General features: G+C 37.3%; 1 protein-coding gene across 1 annotated transcript in view; it reads right to left on the bottom strand.

The window, feature by feature from the left end:
- The window catches only part of NCKAP5 (NCK associated protein 5), a 778,542-nt gene that overhangs the window by 480,705 nt on the left and 279,223 nt on the right, over positions 1-18,614 (bottom strand). The window lies entirely within an intron of this gene.

The raw sequence follows: 18,614 nt of genomic DNA, 5'->3' as shown, positions 1-18,614 counted from the left end.
AATAAATACACCTATGAAAGAATGAACTTGTATTTCTGGGTTTTCTCCTTTTTATTTTTATTTGGAACTGTGAGTCTTCACTAGAATAATACACATTGTTATTAAATGTTAATTACAACATTTTTGATACAAAGGGGCTCTACTGATTTATTTAATGCAATACTGAGTTAAAGAAACTCCATTATCTTCTCCTCTCTTTGTTGGGGCACAGTGAAATCCCAAAGCTCCCCTACCTAATGTGTTTCTGAAATACCTATTAGAGCAAAAACCTACCCTTCCACCAAGTTTAAATGGGAATTTCTAGTCTTAACTTTTGCAGTAACTTATTTATTGAGCAGAAAGTCAGTTCAGGGACCTCAAAAATCATTTCCTCGAGATACAGCTTTTATGAACCATTGAAGAGCCACTTGACTCCTTAAACTTAATTTTCACTTCTGAGAAACCTAGATTTTAGACTGAGGATTCCTTATATTTCCATGTTTTTTTAAAGAAACTTGGAATTCCCCATGTTTTCATGCACTTCCCCCATATTCCTTCCCTTAATATTAAAATTCCACTAATAAGACACGATTCTAGCTGTGTATTATGTCTGGCAATTAAGAAAAACTTGGTAAACAACAGAATTGTATTAATAATGTTTGATTTTCTTCTATCAATTTTGGTAACATTCAAAAGTGATGGGCTGTATGTAGTTTCCTACATAAAGGGAATTCTAAGGAAAAGAAAACACGTACTAGCCATCTCCTAGGGAGCATTCCATACTGTTGATGTGCCCAACAATGGCCCTTATGTGACAATTAATTTTGTTTCCATGGCTTTCAATTATCAGTGGCCCTGAAATTACATTCTGTCTCCATTTTCATGAAGGTCCTAAGATACTACCTGTGACTAGATTTAAGGCATCTGTCTAGACTCAGAATAATAAAGCTTACAGGTTCTTAAGAGGCAAAAAGGTAATGCAGGAAGCCCTGGTGGACCATGATACAGCCTAGTTTATACCTAAAACCTCCTTCCATCATTTTTGGGATGAGTTACACACACAAGGTGAATGCTGTTCAACAAAAGGGTGGCTTTTATGATAGACTGGTAATGCCATCAATTCATTCCACCAATATTATGCTGCCTCCTATGTTGGAGGCACTTTGGTAGGCTCAGTAGAAGATATAATGATGAGGAGGCTTAATTGTTGCCATCAAAGGGCATTCTGTGTCTACATACCGTGTTACAGGTCCCCCAAAACTCCTCTATAGAGGTCCTGACTCCCAGTAACTCAGAACCTTATTTGGAGGTAGACAAATTAACATAAAGTCATTAGAGAGGACCCTAATCCAGTATAACTGGGGTCCTTAAAGGGACAGATTTGAAGATAGACACACAGGAAGAATGCTATGTGTGATGGAGGCAGAGAATGGGATGATGTGTCTATAAGCCAATGGATGCCAAAGATTGCCAGCAAGCCACCAGAAGCTCAGAGAGAGGACTGGACAGATTCTCCCCTATGGACCTCAGAAGGAAGCAACCCTGTGACACCTTGATCTTAGACTTCTAGCCCCCAGGACTGTGAGATGATACATTTCTATTGTTTGAGTTCCCCAATTTGCAGTACTTTGTTCAGGCAGCCCTAGCAAAAAAATAAAATAAAATATATCAACCATATATGTTTGAACACAATGCATCTCTCTATATACAAGCATACACAAAATTCGGTAAAATGTAATGGTGCTCCAAGTAAGGAGTAATATATTTTCAGCAGGACTGTTTACTTCTGATCAGAAAAAGAAATGGAAGTCTTTATAGAGGAAGTGGTAGTCACATTTCACACATGTTAAAAGCCATAAAAAGTCACAAGCCAAACATAGGAATTTATGACTATAAAACTATAAACTATTGACCGCAAAGCTGTTTTGTTTTTTTTTTTAATCTAAGGAGCTCACTTCTTTTACATGCCATTTCTCAAGTGAGTTCAAGACAACTATATGAAGGGTTTATTTTTTTAAGTTTATTTATTTGTTTTGAAAGAGACAGAGTGTGCAAGCAGAGGAGAGGAAGAGAGAGGGGGACAGAGGATCCAAAGCAGGCTCTGTGGTTAAAGCTTAACCTACTGAGCCACCCAGGTGGCCTTCCCTATATGAAGGATTTAAATGGCACACTTCATACTTGAACTTCCACAGGTATGCATTCTCTTAAACAGAAAAGAGTTTTAGTAATATCATCTTCCTATTCTTTTTACTCCCTCTACTGTGATTTCCAGTATAAGATAAGGTGCTGTCTCAACGCTCCATTACAAGAATATTGACTTGGTTGGCTTTCTAGACCAGGGATGGTTTGCAAATACACTAACTCACTCTCTGGCTACCGTCCCCATTTCACGAGTATGCACTAGTCACTTGCAGGTGACTGAGAGTTAGGAGACCTTTGGACCTGGAACTGGTCTGTCTAGAGACAAAACCATAACCAGGCCCTCATCAGCTCAGGTCTCTACCCAACCAAACCATTATCAAACTTTAGGAGAACTATAAATTGCCTGACTGTCATAAACCATTCAACTTAATAATCTTCCCCAAAGCGTTCAGTATTTTTTGATGCTTTGATCATTTGCCAAATCATTTTTATGAGTCCGTAATCTAGCAGAACCAAGATCACCTACTTTCCTTTCAGAATCCTTTTCCCTGTTGAGCTTTGTAACCTGATTAGATTCTTCTTTTCTAATCTTTTCATATGGATGGTATGAATTTGATTTCTCCTGACTGCAAGAAACAGAAACAAACTCCAGAAAGAATAAGAAAGATGAAGCATTTTATTGAGAAGATTATGGTATTTCAGTAGCAACCGAATGGCCAAACTCTATGAAGGGCAAGAATGAGGGCACTTCCAAGGGAATCTGCAGCAAGAAGTCAAACACCTTCTCATTAGATGTTCCCATGAATCCCTGGCTCAGCTCTGGGGACTTGTGGCTTCCATTTCCCATCTCTTTCACATTTTAAACTCCCTGGAATAAAATCCTGATTGGCATAGCTTGCATGAGGCATACACTCTGGATTGATGAGCTTTTGGCCTGCGGTCAGAGTCATATAGCACTATCTTAGACATGCTCTGGCCCATTATGGACTCAGGACTGTCTCAGAGAAGTAAACAAGTCTTAGTGTCTACCACATGGTTTGGTCATCTGCACTTCATATACGTCTTGTCTTTTTTTTGGAAAAAGCTTTCTATATATTTCCTAATTAAAACTTACTTGGACCTGTAGCAAAAATAAATAATCAGATATCTTTCAGATATCTTGTATTTTTTAATGTAATAATTTTTATATTCATTCCAACTAAGCTAACTCCATTTGAGATTTTCTGTTAAAACACCTAGCTGGAATTGAGCCTAGATGTTGCTTTCTTCATAATGTCTTGGCCCCACCCACTATCACTATGACTTAAAAATTTATATTGAGCTCACTCCTCATTTGTTTCTTCTAGAATACAGAAATAGCCATTTGTGTATATATTGCTTTCTGGATATTGTCCTATAGTCTCCACTGTCAGCAGGACTTAATTTATATTGAGCACACTCCTAGAAGTGTTATCAACTATCAAGCATGTACATGTTCACACAACATGTATAATATCAGAACTAGAGAGTACAATTTTAGGAGACACAACAAACCAGGAGATACCTTCCTACTCTAATTGCTATCCTTCACACCATTAACAGCAAGACTGTTCAAATTACCAACAAAAAGATTTTAAAAGACTCAGACAGTGTAAAGGGATGTCAGTGTAGAAAATCTAGAAGATAAAAGAGAAACTCTTATCTCCCAATATTCTTTGTAAATAAATAATCTAATGGTGGCCAAATATGTGTAATACTCAATTAGTGTCTGAGCTGACCAGTAGCTAAAAATCAACAAAAAAAGTAAAAAAATTGGAAACTTTAGAGGGAAGAAGGAAGAATAGAGACAAGAGAATAAAGCTGAATGTCTAAGAGATGAAAAATGAATGGTGACCAATCTGTGAAATAATTTAATATATGTTACACCAGGTAAGACCGTAATGGGGAGGAAGAATACTCTCAGATACAGGACCATCTAGGATACTCTCAACAGAGATAAAAGTCTTTTAGAAAACAGGAAAGCAACTGGTATGCAAACAAAAGCAGATGTTTTTGAAGAATAATAATAGCACAACTACCGGGCAGAAAAATTCTGTCAAAATAGGTTACTGTAAACTTTCTGTTTATATGCAAAGAAACCTAAGCATTTATAATTACCATGTTTTATTGATATAGTAAGAGAAAAATTTTTAAATGAAGGCATCTTCTGATTCTTAAAACAAGAGAGGGGAAAAGCAAGTGGTAAGTGGTTCAAAGAGACAATAAAAAGCCACTTTCTCAAGGATGATAGACACCCAGTATTCCTGAAGGCAGATGATGGTTAAAGTGGTGAGCACTATTCTTTGCACGCATTTTGGTTACTTTTAAGCTAAAGGAGAATATGAGTAATGATGACAATAATACTTTCACAGTGACTATAATCCAAGCACTTTCCAGATGGTTATTAACTCATTTAATCTTCACCCTAACCACAAGGGGGGCACTGTTATCTCCAGTTCACACATAATGAAAATAAGGCACAGAAAGATTAGGCATCTTCCCCATGATCACAAAGCTCGTAATTGATGATGTCAGGATGTGGACACAGGACCTCTTGCCTCCAAAGTCCCCTTCTTAACCTTACTTCTATGCTGTCCATGTGATTCTAGCCAGACTTAGAATTTTCAAATTGCATGTAGTCGTTCAGAATGTGGACACTAAAAAAAAAAAAAAAATCTTCATGTATTTCATAAGAAGCTCTCAAATCCTATCTTAATTCCCCTTGGCACACAGGGAACTAAAGAAGCAGAATAGAGTTGTGGTTCACAGAACAGACTCGAGCCAGGCTGCGTGGGCTCTGAATCCCTTGTCTCCCACTTACCCATTCGATGACCTAGGGAAATTTACTTACCCTTTCTGTTACAGAGCATCATTATTTACAACCACGCACTGCCCCTTTTCTATAGGAGGATCTGACTTCCCTACCCCATTGGTATCAGCTTTGGTCATAGAAATGTGTGTGGAAAAAATGTGTAATTTTTAGGAAGCAACTAGGCAAGAGCCAGGACAAGGAGTACCATGTTCTCTTCTCTCATTATGATCAGCAGTGTTAGACAAAGAGGATGGCCTGCGCCCTGAAGTGAGGTTGCCTCACAGAAGAGCCAAAGACGCATCTCAGACATCTAGAAGAGTAAGAAATATGCCATCATTGTAACTCACTAGGATTCAGGGGCTGTTTGTTACTAAGACCCAACTGCCTCTCTTCACTCATACATTCTCTGTTCCTCGAGGCCCTAGCTGTTTCTAGGACTGTTGCAAGGATTAATGGAATTATTTTTATGAAGTATGTAGAACAGTGGCACATGAAGTGTTACTCCTTATAATTATTTTTATCTATAAATGGAGGGAGAGAGGTATTAGTGACCCAGATACTAACCTGAAAAGAATACAAGCAGAGAAAAAGACTGCCAAAAGGAAACATCCCCAATACTAATCAAATCAAATGTCTTTCTGTTTCTCAAATTCTTTAAACTCAGTTCTCACATCACACTGGTTGCCCTTTAGGCTTTTTGCAAACTTCTCCTCAATGCTCCCTTATCAACCCAGGAATCTTATTTACTTGTTGACAATTCAGGGTTTTAATATTGCTGACCAGGCTCCAGATACTTTTCCTTCTACAAAATACAGTTACTTTGGCCATGAAGATATTCCTCCTCCATTTCCCTCAGCTGTCTTCCTGGAAACAGAGTTGAACACAAGTTTTCCCATCTGTGGAACACAATTTTAATGAGATAATAATAGCTGTTACCTCTGTTTCTAAGGGTAAAGGATTAGATAACTTTGACAAGTTTCTTTGTCTCATGAGTTTGGATTGGCTTTCATTTTTTTTTTTTTAATTTTTTTTTTCAACGTTTATTTATTTTTGGGACAGAGAGAGACAGAGCATGAACGGGAGAGGGGCAGAGAGAGAGGGAGACACAGAATCGGAAACAGGCTCCAGGCTCCGAGCCATCAGCCCAGAGCCTGACGCGGGGCTCGAACTCACGGACCGCGAGATCGTGACCTGGCTGAAGTCGGACGCTTAACCGACTGCGCCACCCAGGCGCCCCATGGCTTTCATTTTTAATGTGAAAATTTTTATGATAAAACTCTTGCCAATTAACTTTCCACACAACTTGCTTTCAGGGGACACCTCAGCTGACCACTCCAGGTAGTATAATAAGGTAGTCTCAATAATATTGAGACCTCTTATGCCCAAGAGGAAGATACTGTGAGCCTCCTTCTAATCCATTCTAGAAATCAGACCACTTAAGTGGGGTCCAAAGAGATCTTTGATATCATTACCCTCATTTTAATTTTTTTTTTAGTGTTTGTTTATTTTTGAGACAGAGAGAGAGAGAGAGAGAGAGAGAGAGAGAGAGTGAGTGGGGGAGGGGAGGGGAGAGAGAGAAAGAGAGACAGAGACAGACAGACAGACAGACAGACAGAATGCTAAGCAGGCTCCAGACTCTGAGCTGCCAGCTGAGAGCCTGACACGGGCTCGAACTCACGAACTGCGAGATCATGACCTGAGACCAGGTCAGATGCTTAACCAACTGAGCCACCCAGCAGCCCCTCATCACCCTCATTGTAAAGATGGGAAAATGGAGATTCAAAGAAGGTGAATATCTTGTTGACAAAAATAAGTCAGTTGAAGAGCAAAACCTAGATAGAACAGAGTCATTATCTATAGGAGCCAAGCTAGTGCTATTTCCAGGGCTGATTGTGTTCCAGAGAAAACCACTGGGACACATGAGTGTATCTGGATACAATGAAAAAATGTTAAAAATTCAGTCGACAAATTCATTCATTCCATGTAACTGAGCATTTTAACTGGGTTTTAATCTGACCTATTCACAAAAGCCAAATAGGTTACTGAGAAAGATACAATAACAGAGCCCCATTTTACGAAGTTGATATGTAAAGCAGGTTGGTAGGACTGAGTCAGTATCAGGGCTTAACTAAACTGAGATATAAAACAGAGACTGAATTAATTCATTACATCAAAATGCTTTATTTGGCAGTTACTTACTATATAAATAGCTCACCAGCTATTTTTCCCAAAATAATAATGATTAGAATGGCTATCATATCCAACAAAAAAAGTCTGAAACAGGCAATAGCAAGATCAATGTTCAGAAAATAAATACTGAAGGCAGCTATAGCTGCTTTTGGCTGTTATTGGAGGCAAATAAAACTCAGTTATTTCTAGCACTCATCACTTTAATGATTTCTAAATTTGCTTCTCTAAAAAAAATGTATCGGAGATTAATAAATTTACATGAAAACAAATAGAAGGTGTACATTGCTAAGGGCTTCACTCTCTTCACTTTCGTTCTAGCCATTTTTCCCAAACCCAGAAGAAAGACATTCCCTAAAGCTTTGCATGGCTTCTGGCAAAATCATCTCCCATATAACTAAATAAAGAGAGGATGCATTTTTTAGTGGATAATGATAAAACTGAGATTTATAGCTAAAAAGATTATTGATCACAAAAGCTTTGCTTTTTTTTTTTTCTTTTTCTTTTTTCCTTCCACTCCCTGGCTAAGTTCTCATGGCTAAAAGACAAAAGAGAAAACAAAACAAAGAGAAAGGGATTCTATAGGCACCCATATACAAGAAAGTTATAATAGTTGAAAGTCACAATAAAAATAGATTGTCATAGATGGGAATTCCACTAGAGCAGGACAATACATTTGCTTTGGAGAAGGGCTCAATCCCTTTTTAAAAAAATTTACTGATAGACAAAGTCCAGAGCTGAAACACATTTGTGGGATCAAAGGCAAAGTAACTAGCAATGTCCTAGTTAGCTCAAAAAGAAAGCAAACCAAGCAACAAACAGACTCTCTTGCAAATGGAGAATGTCTTTAGTACAATACAATAAGACTGTTGTATGTGACACCTTGATAAATTAAAGAAACAGAAACACTGTCACAAAAAGAAAAGGAAGAAAGGAAGGAAATTCACAAACAGTGCCCACAAAAGATGGATAAGAAAGTTTTAAGAGAATACATGCATTGATTAAAGGCAAGCAAGGAAAACAAGATAGCTGCTCTATCTAGCTAACCCCCAGTGCACATGTCTATTGTATTGTTTCCTTTGGCACTGACTACAAGAGAGCTTCATCCTATGTCTCATAATGCTATTATTTATAAAATAGAAGAAAAACATCCTGATAAGAATATACCTCAATAGGAAAAAAGTCTCCTATATAATCTGAGTGAACAGATGAAAAAGAAATGCTTTTTCAAAGTAATAACAATTACAAAGCAACCAGTGAACAAGATAAGCACTTGCAGAAGGGAGCCACATGAAATCTATTCAACCAACCAGCTTTTCTGTTATGTGAATCCAAGAATGGATCACCGTCGCTCACTGGGAAAACCTGTGGTGTTGTAAAAATCAGCACCATCAGTATATGGTTGGGGAGAGGAATAGAGAAAAGAAATAGAGCAAAGGCTGACAATACAATTCCTTGTAATTCTTCATTCAACATTATGTTCCTTGACCTACTGCATTTAAAGTCAATATGGAAGACACAGGATTTTGAAAAGTACACACATACACGGTGGCTCCTAATCTCCAAAAGTGAAAACTTGCAAAATAAGTATTTTGGGTCCATGATATTATCAACGCTTGTTTCTTGCAAGTATAAATAGAATGTTCAACTGTGTATGTGAAGTTATTTTCATAGTCTGGCCCCAAGTATTAGTGTCCCTCATACTAAAATTATTTTGCTGATACAGCACATTATATTGAAATAAAAAATGAAAACAGTGAATTACAAGTCCAAGTTTATAAACAATCTGTTGAATATGGGTGTTTCCTGTTTTGTAACTTTATACACAATATGTACAGATAACTACATTTAAATACCAACAATTTTATATACTAAGTGCAAGGTGATCAGTTATTTCAAAGAGTATTTTGATAATTTGCTAGAGGTGGGAAAGAACAAACAAATATACAATACAATTATTTGGCCAGTACTTACTGAGACATTATCTTACTTACTGCTCTGTTATGATCCTACATGCATTATCTTACTGAATCCTCACAAATCTCTCCTTTTCACCCATTAGCAATCAGACCTTCTGAATGAAGCTCCTATACTTTAAGCCACTACACTACACTCCTTCACAGCAGATTTTTGTGGTACCTAATTCGCTGTTGGCTACAAATGGAGTTTTATTCCGCTTTTGAAACATGATCAAACCAAGGATAATTCTGGCACTGATCCCCCAGCAGGTCTGTGGCAGGATAGGCCCCACAAGACTAGGACCTTTAAGCAGACCCACACCCCAAGATATGGCAGATAATTGGGAGCTCTTCTGATCAGGGTTCAATGTAGGAAACTCAGGCATGCAAGCGACAGGAGCACATTCTGACAGGGTACAGGTAAAAGTCCAGATTTCCAAGTCCAGAATGTCATGAAAGGCAGGGTCCTATAAAGGGATTTAAAAGCTGGTGGTCAGCTGAGGGTGTGAGGTTCAAGGACAGAACTCCCATGTCTGCAAGGTATGATGGCCAACAGCTAAGACTCTTCGATAAACTGAAGAATGTGGCAGAATTTCAAGATATTCACACAGAATGAAGCAAATCAGCACAAGAATGATTTGAACACACACCTAGGTATTTTTAAGTTTACTTCTCAAGAAAATCATAGTCTTTAAATGAAAAGTATCAGTTAACTATTGTTCTATTGAAACTATGGCACTATTAGTTTTCTGGACTCTGATAGGTATGTTTTGAAACATGGCAGGTCTAGATAGCTACAGCACTGATATTCCATGAGGAATGAGCTAGCTTTAGAAACATTAATTCCAGTACTGACTATTGTGTATTCTTTAACACATTGCTCATATCTGGAGACATCTGTTAGGAACAAAATCTAAGCTTGTACTTTTGTTGACTTATCTTCCACTTTAACTCTCAACTGTTGGCGATGAGCTAAACTTTACGGATTCATTCAAATTTCAGACAGAGAGACAACAGAAGGCTTGAGATCAAATTTTACTTTTAAAGTATCTAAGGTTTTAAAGATTGTCTTTGCTTTTTCAAAGAATTGAATATATTAAGGGAAGAACTAAGGGATAAACATATTTTGATAAAGTATGCAATTTATTATTCAGTAAACATTTATATGAATATAGACATATATTTAGGGAGATGGACCCTGTCTTACTCAGTATAGAGCTCAGTGCACATTAGGCCTTAGTAGATGCTTCCTTCAGTGAAATTACTTAATATCTGATTTCCAGATTCATTATCTTCAAACTTGAGTAATAACATCTTCATTCTTCATTATTCACACACTACGCATTTGCAAATTTGCCTACTCAATAAAGTTTATTTGCAACCCCAAAATCAATACTTGAGGCATTTCACAATCACTTGCAGAAATGAATTGACCAACAAAAAGTCAGAATCACCAACCTGCACAGTCCCAGATAAGGATGAACAAGGTGACACTCTGTAGCTTTCATAACTGTAAACAAGTGTCCTTTCCATTATTTATTTAGTGCCACATGTTTTGCACTTTTATGGTTTTTGTTGGTGATTTTGCTTTTTGAAATTGCCCCTAAATGGAGAGATGAAATGCTATTTATTGTTCCTAAGCAAAGACAGACTGTTTTGTCTTATAGATAAAAATCATGTGTTAGATTAGTTTAATTCGGCTATGAGTTACAGTGCCATTGACTATGAGTCTAATGTTAATGAATCAATAATATATATTAAGTAAGGGTCCTTAAAGAGAAACACAAAAAGAACACACATGAAGTTATGTACTGATCAGTTGATAAAACTGTTATGACCAGAGGCTCACAGGAACCTGTGTATTTCTCCTAGAAGCAGTGCTTCAGCATTCGCTAATCCAGTGTTTGTGGAAACTTTATAGAACATAGCTACTACAACTGATGAGAATAAACTCTACTTTCTCCATCAAGTTTTTGTGTGTGTGCTTGTTTGTTTCTTTAGGTCCAGGAAAATGTAGGCTAATAATCTGGTGAAGTAACCAGCACAGGTAGGCACTTAAAGAATTTTTACCTACCTAAAAGCAAAACCATTGTCATCTTAGGCGTCTGCAAACAACACAACTGAAAATATCAAACTCAGATTCACTATATTCCATTGAAGAGGATATAAAAAAGGAAACTGTATTTAAATGTATCACTAAAGTCAATACATTAGAAGAGGGAAATATGAAGATATTTATAGTAAGTCAAAAGGCATCTGAGGTATTGGTCAGGATAATGTTGTTAGAAAACATGGTATCAACTCTGCTATTATAAAATCATGGTCTCTTATGCATAAACCATTCAAACTAATCCAATTAAAGTGGCAATTCAAATGTGAGCATATCAGTGACAAGTCTATTACATCTATGGGTTTCAATTATGAAGTTGTTATGATAGTAAAAAAACTAGTATTTGAACACAAAGCACGCATAAGCGCAAAATCTTGTCAGCAGGAAATACCCCAATTAGATGAAACTACAGAATTTACTTTAGAAAATGCTAGTGTATCACTTAGCAAAAAAAAAAAAAAAAAAAAAAAAAACACACACAAAAGTTTGCACCTTGATTAATTGAGAAATTCTAGTATTCTGAAACAGAGATAGATATGTGTATGTGTGTGTAAAAGTGTAACCAAGAAACTCTTTCTCAGTAGAGGTAAGACCAATTTAATTCAGATTTCACTAACTCAGAATCAAGAGCTAAACAGGTATTTTAACAAAATTACAAGGATAAAAGAATGATAAAATTACATTAAAGGAGGCTGAACTTGTAAAGCACAGTATTAAGAATTAAAAACAAAAACTTGTCAAGATTATGAAAGCATCTATTTACATATAACTTATTTATTCAACCAATATGCATTAATTCCCCAACAAATGTATTGAGTTCTGCTCTGGGCCAGCCATCAGAGATTCCCCAGAGAACACGGCAGACACAGAACAGCATTTCTGAAGCTCAGATGTGAGTAGGTGAGACAGACTTGTCAAGAAATGCATTGCAAGGTGATAAATACAATTGAAGATGGAAGTGCAAAGCAAGAAAAACGTTACCAGGCTGAGGCTGGTACTTTGACAAGAACCTCTTAAACATGTGTCTCATGTTTAAAGCTTACATTAAAGTAAGGCTTCTCCAGGGGCCACTTTATCGACTTAACTCTAGTGAACAGAAATACCAGAAAAATAACACAGCTGCAATTCCAAAGGGGTGGGAGGGAGACCTCACTAACCCAGACCAGTTTGGACCTCTCCCCTCTCACTCTTGGGTCACTTTTGCTATCAAAACCACAGCCAAGTAACTAAGTTACTAAGCCAGAGGATAAAGGCACTGGACCCTTCCCATGGTGCCTCTGGCTGGCAGAGACCATGCAACGAGAGCACTCCCAACTCTTTCCAATAAAAACTTGTCATGTAGTCTCTCCTGCAAGAAAGAATTAGATTTCCGTTATCTTGAAGTTACCTGGCGTAGTCAATTGATGGGAAGTTTACCCATTTTAGTCCCCTTGTGAAAAATAACACTTGAATATTAGGAGCACCTACTTTATCCCTTTCTCATCCCCCTCTGTTTTTAAAACAATATGTATGTGATTTTATGTCCTTTTCCATGCTTAGGATCTGAACAGTTTATGTGTCTGAGGCTGCTGGAGAGGAGCAGGATTGGTTCAAAGAACTCAGTTCCCCACAAGTAGGTGCCTGCACACTAAATGTCAAGAGCCTCGAGCCAAGGAGGCCTTGCTGCTGAACATGAGGTACCTCTACCCACCCTGACTGACTGGGCTCTATTTAAAGTGACCTACAGTTCTAGCATCAGCAATCAGACAACAAAAGGAAATCAAAGGCATCAAAATTGGCAAAGATGAAGTCAAGCTTTCGCTTTTTGCAGATGACATGATATTATACATGGAAAACACAATAGACTCCACCAAAAGTCTGCTAGAACTGATACATGAATTCAGCAAAGTTGCAGGATACAAAATCAATGTACAGAAACCAGTTGCATTCTTATACACTAACAATGAAGCAACAGAAAGACAAATAAAGAAACTGATCCCATTCACAATTGCACCAAGAAGCATAAAATACCTAGGAATAAATCTAACCAAAGATGTAAAGGATCTGTATGCTGAAAACTATAGAAAGCTTATGAGGGTAATTGAAGAAGATTTAAAGAAATGGAAAGACATTCCCTGCTCATGGATTGGAAAAATAAATATTGTCAAAATGTCAATACTACCCAAAGCTATCTACACATTCAATGCAATCCCAATCAAAATTGCACCAGCATTCTTCTCAAAACTAGAACAAGCAATCCTAAAATTCATATGGAACCACAAAAGGCCCCGAATAGCCAAAGGAATTTTGAAGAAGACCAAAGCAGGAGGCATCACAATCCCAGACTTTAGCCTCTACTACAAAGCTGTAATCATCAAGACAGCATGGTAGTGGCACAAAAACAGACACACAGACCAATGGAATAGAATAGAAACCCCAGAACTAGACCCACAAACGTATGGCCAACTCATCTTTGACAAAGCAGGAAAGAACATCCAATGGAAAAAAGACAGCCTCTTTAACAAATGGTGCTGGGAGAACTGGACAGCAACATGCAGAAGGTTGAAACTAGACCACTTTCTCACACCATTTACAAAAATAAACTCAAAATGGATAAAGGACCTAAATGTGAGACAGGAAACCATCAAAACCTTAGAGGAGAAAGCAGGAAAAGACCTCTTTGACCTCAGCCGTAGCAATCTCTTACTCGACACATCCCCAAAGGCAAGGGAATTAAAAGCAAAAGTGAATTACTGGGACCTTATGAAGATAAAAAGCTTCTGCACAGCAAAGGAAACAACCAACAAAACTAAAAGGCAACCAACGGAATGGGAAAAGATATTTGCAAATGACATATCGGACAAAGGGCTAGTATCTAAAATCTATAAAGAGCTCACCAAACTCCACACCCGAAAAACAAATAACCCAGTGAAGAAATGGGCAGAAAACATGAATAGACACTTCTCTAAAGAAGACATCCAGATGGCCAACAGGCACATGAAAAGATGTTCAGCATCGCTCCTCATCAGGGAAATACAAATCAAAACCACACTCAGGTATCACCTCACGCCAGTCAGAGTGGCCAAAATGAACAAATCAGGAGACTATAGATGCTGGAGAGGATGTGGAGAAACGGGAACCCTCTTGCACTGTTGGTGGGAATGCAAATTGGTGCAGCCGCTCTGGAAAGCAGTGTGGAGGTTCCTCAAAAAATTAAAAATAGACCTACCCTATGACCCAGCAATAGCACTGCTAGGAATTTATCCAAGGGATACAGGAGTACTGATGCATAGGGGCACTTGTACCCCAATGTTCATAGCAGCACTCTCAACAATAGCCAAATTATGGAAAGAGCCTAAATGTCCATCAACTGATGAATGGATAAAGAAATTGTGGTATATATACACAATGGAATACTACGTGGCAATGAGAAAAAATGAAATATGGCCTTTTGTAGCAACGTGGATGGAACTGGAGAGTGTAATGCTAAGTGAAATAAGCCATACAGAGAAAGACAGATACCATATGGTTTCACTCTTATGTGGATCCTGAGAAACTTAACAGGAACCCATGGGGGAGGGGAAGGAAAAAAAAAAAAAAAAAGAGGTTAGAGTGGGAGAGAGCCAAAGCATAAGAGACTGTTAAAAACTGAGAACAAACTGAGGGTTGATGGGGGATGGGAGGGAGGGGAGGGTGGGTGATGGGTATTGAGGAGGGCACCTTTTGGGATGAGCACTGGGTGTTGTATGGAAACCAATTTGTCAATAAATTTCATATATATATAAAAAATATATATATAAATATTAAAAAAGAAAAAAAATAAAAAAAAAATAAAAAAAAAAAATAAAGTGACCTACAAAGTCCATTCCTCATCAGGCTTCCTTCCTGGAAGGAAGGTAAGTGCTCCCACTCCAGGCACTAGGGAGACGCCAATGGGAAACAGAAAGAAGGCAAAGGTTCAGACATCTGTAAGATTTCTGGACATAAGGCACATGACAAATTAATTTGAACACGACATCAAAGAATGAGCAGAAAAGCGAGGAAATGAAGTCCAATATTTTAAATGTAAATTGCATAAACTGCATTGATATGTTAAAAAAAAAACAATTCACTCCTAAGATAAATTTAAAACAAAATTATTTATGTATTTTTATGTATTTATAACACTTTTTATGTACATATAACTTAATGTATTTTGTATATATGTATATCTGTACATTTACATATTTCATGTATATATTATATATTTGTGCATATTTACATATATAGCACTCCATATATTTATGTATATATATCACACCAATTTTAGTGTTTATGTACATATAACACTATGTATATATAATGCTATATTTGTGTATATATAATACTAATACTCAACTGTATATTATACACGCACATATGTGTGCAAATATATGACTGCTATTTACCCAAATCCATTTCCTGTTCTTGTAGGCACAGAGGTAAACAACATTTCCCTGCCTCTTTTGCAGTTACGATTCCAGTCAATGAACTCTGATCACAGTGATTTGTGCTACCCGTAAGTTTGACCCATAACAACATTTTACAGATGGTTCAATGCATTTTCCAATTTTGGAACATGAGGATGGAGGGGACCCTACAGAAATCTTGGAAACCACAGTTTGAACACAGTAGATCTTCCATCAACCTGGTTCCTTGAGCAACTGCATGGATGAAGTTTTCCCCACTAAATGTGAACATAAATCTAGTTGTATTATATAAACAGAAAAGAGATTTATTAGCTAAACAACTAGAGATTTGAATTATTTTTATCATAGTCAAACCTACCCTCTCTATACCCTCACTTTTCTGGCAAACAAGGAGATAGAAGTTTACCACAACATCATAAATTCTAACATGTTTCCAATCCATCTTTCCTATCTCCCTTCTATTCCTGTGCTTGCCTGTCTTTCTGTCTTTGCATGGGGATGTGATCATATGAGTCAACAGAAAGAAGGACATTTATTTGAGCAGACTTCTGTCAATATCATTTTTTAGGGGTGGAGGCCTAAGCATGCACGTGGCATCTGTGAGAGAAACTGACTGACCATCTTAACTTTTCAAAATGTATGCAGACTGCAGTGCCATTATTCCAAATCCAAAGACAAATACCACAGCCCCCAGAGAAACACAAATAAAACACTGAGTGTAATAATGAGCACACTGACATCAAAAACTAAAACCTAATCATTTCCAGCATTCTATCGGAAGGTTGTGATTGTGAGTGTGCCTTTTCTCGACGCTGAGGACAGGAATGTACAAGTGTGTCTGCAGGTTCTAGCATCTCATGGGCACAAGGAAACATGATTTTAGTGTAGGCCTCAAGGAGGTTGAATCCAATGCATAATTTCACAGAAAGCCTCACATTAGCTGAAAAACTAGAACACAGGAAGCAATCTGGAGATCACAGCTCTGGTAAGCCAGCTAAGGAAATCTGGTTGTCCCTCCCTCAGGTTAGTGTCTCTACCATTCAGTACTTATACTTGTCTAAACTTTCTTTAAGTGCCTTCCAGAAAAGACTCCCAAATCTTACAAGGCAGCCCAAATGAGTACCCTCAAAGGCAAAACATTCATCTTATTTTCAAATGAAGCAGCTCTGTGGTCACTTCTCCTCTATGTCTTTCTTTCCTAGACGAGGTTCCATGAAGACATGTTTGATGACCAGGAGAGCTAAGAGAGCATTTCAGATGCAGAGACTGAGCTCCAGCTTCTCGTTCTTCCTCCACCCACATGTATGTTTCCACATAAATCACAACCTCTCTGTTCTCACTTTCCTCACGGCAAAGCAAGAGGAATGGATAAGAGGCTCAGTACGTCCTCTTCCAGCTGTATCAGTCTATGTGTTAGCTTGCAATTTATCTTCTATTCTAGGCTAATAACCACCCCAATTCCTTTATTAGGTCCTTATGTTAGACGTAAAATCCATAACGTAAAAACTGGTTTTAAAATGCCATTTTACAGTCAATCATGATGGATTCCCATAACTATGATTTTTTTGTACCTGACAATCAAATCAGTCAAATGCACTTATCAAAATCCATTTAATACATCATGTGCTGGCATCTTCCAAAATATGTTCCCTTATTATGTTTACCAGAAAGATTTTTTTAATGAGCAGCTGCCTCAAAATTAATTAATGATACAGCTCACACTATAAAGTTATAAGCCAAAGCCCATTATAACTAGTGCATTTTCAGTGTAGCTCAAATTGCAAAGGATAGTGAAACTCCAGATGATGGCCCATTTATTTAGAGCAGTATGTGAATCAACAAATATACAGAAACATGAAACAAACAGTCCTATTCTTAATGCATATTTTGAGTATATTCTGTGAAATACTGTATGATGAAATGCTAGAATATTAAGGAAATCTATTGTAACTTATTTCTTCCTATATACTCTTAACGTTTTCTACTATATAACCAGACTATAGGAAATCAGAGTATTTAATTGTACCTGCTAGATTCCAATTCTTTCTACCCACAGAGATTCTCAAGCCAAGGAATTATTGTATAGCCCATTAGCTGATTTCCTTCAAACACCACCACTTTTCATTTATACCCTGCTCACGCACTACATCCCAAAGTGTTTTGAAGGAAATAAAAATGAGGTAAATAAAACTGAAACACTGCTTTGCCAACATTTTTTTTTAAATCAAAATCAGGTGTAATTGAAAGAAAATGATTACATGCCTTTCTGGCATTTGTTCCATTTTTTAGAACAAATGTTCACACTCACCTAGGGGATGTTTCCATCTGCTTCTCTCATTTTGGTTTCCTTTAGCTTTAAATTATAATACATAGATAAATTACCAATAACTTACTACCTAAAAATATATAACTCTGGCCTGATTTTTTTCAAATACACTCTACCAAAAATGAGTTCCATTTTTCTCAATTCAGATTTCAACAATCAATCTTTAAGTTAACAGAAAAAGAGATCCTATCACGATTTGGGGAAAATACAGATTTCATCATCATCCAAAAGTACTAATTCCAGAGCTGCACATCCTATACTTATGAACTCAGCCATGCAGAGAGAGTATCTATTCTTTTGTAACCTAAAATCCAAATTTAATGTGTAGGTATATTTTGAAAAAATAGAAACTAATAAAATAATAAGTTAAAAACATTAAACAGAACACAGTAGACAATACATTACAACTGGACATCAAGTCATATGCATTTGTGGCTCAGGCCAGTACAAAAGTGACATTGTGAAAACAGATGTGACAAACCTTGACCACACCAAACCCTGGTAAAAAGCCAAAGCTTCAGTACAGCATCCATACACGTTGGCCCCCCCATGCCTCACCTCTGACGCCCCCAAAGTAGCTGCATAACTGATTTATTTTCCATCCAGATGGTTGGCGTCCTGTAGACAGACTTAAAATGCTAACTGTGTCTTGGGC

The sequence above is a fragment of the Lynx rufus genome, unplaced genomic scaffold, assembly GCF_022079265.1.
Source record: "Lynx rufus isolate CCGP_SWC_20201006 ecotype Redwood Valley unplaced genomic scaffold, mLynRuf1.p SCAF_2, whole genome shotgun sequence".
Lineage (NCBI taxonomy): Eukaryota > Metazoa > Chordata > Mammalia > Carnivora > Felidae > Lynx > Lynx rufus.
The sequence above is the reverse complement of the archived record's forward strand: the minus strand, read 5'-3'. Positions and strand labels throughout refer to the sequence as shown.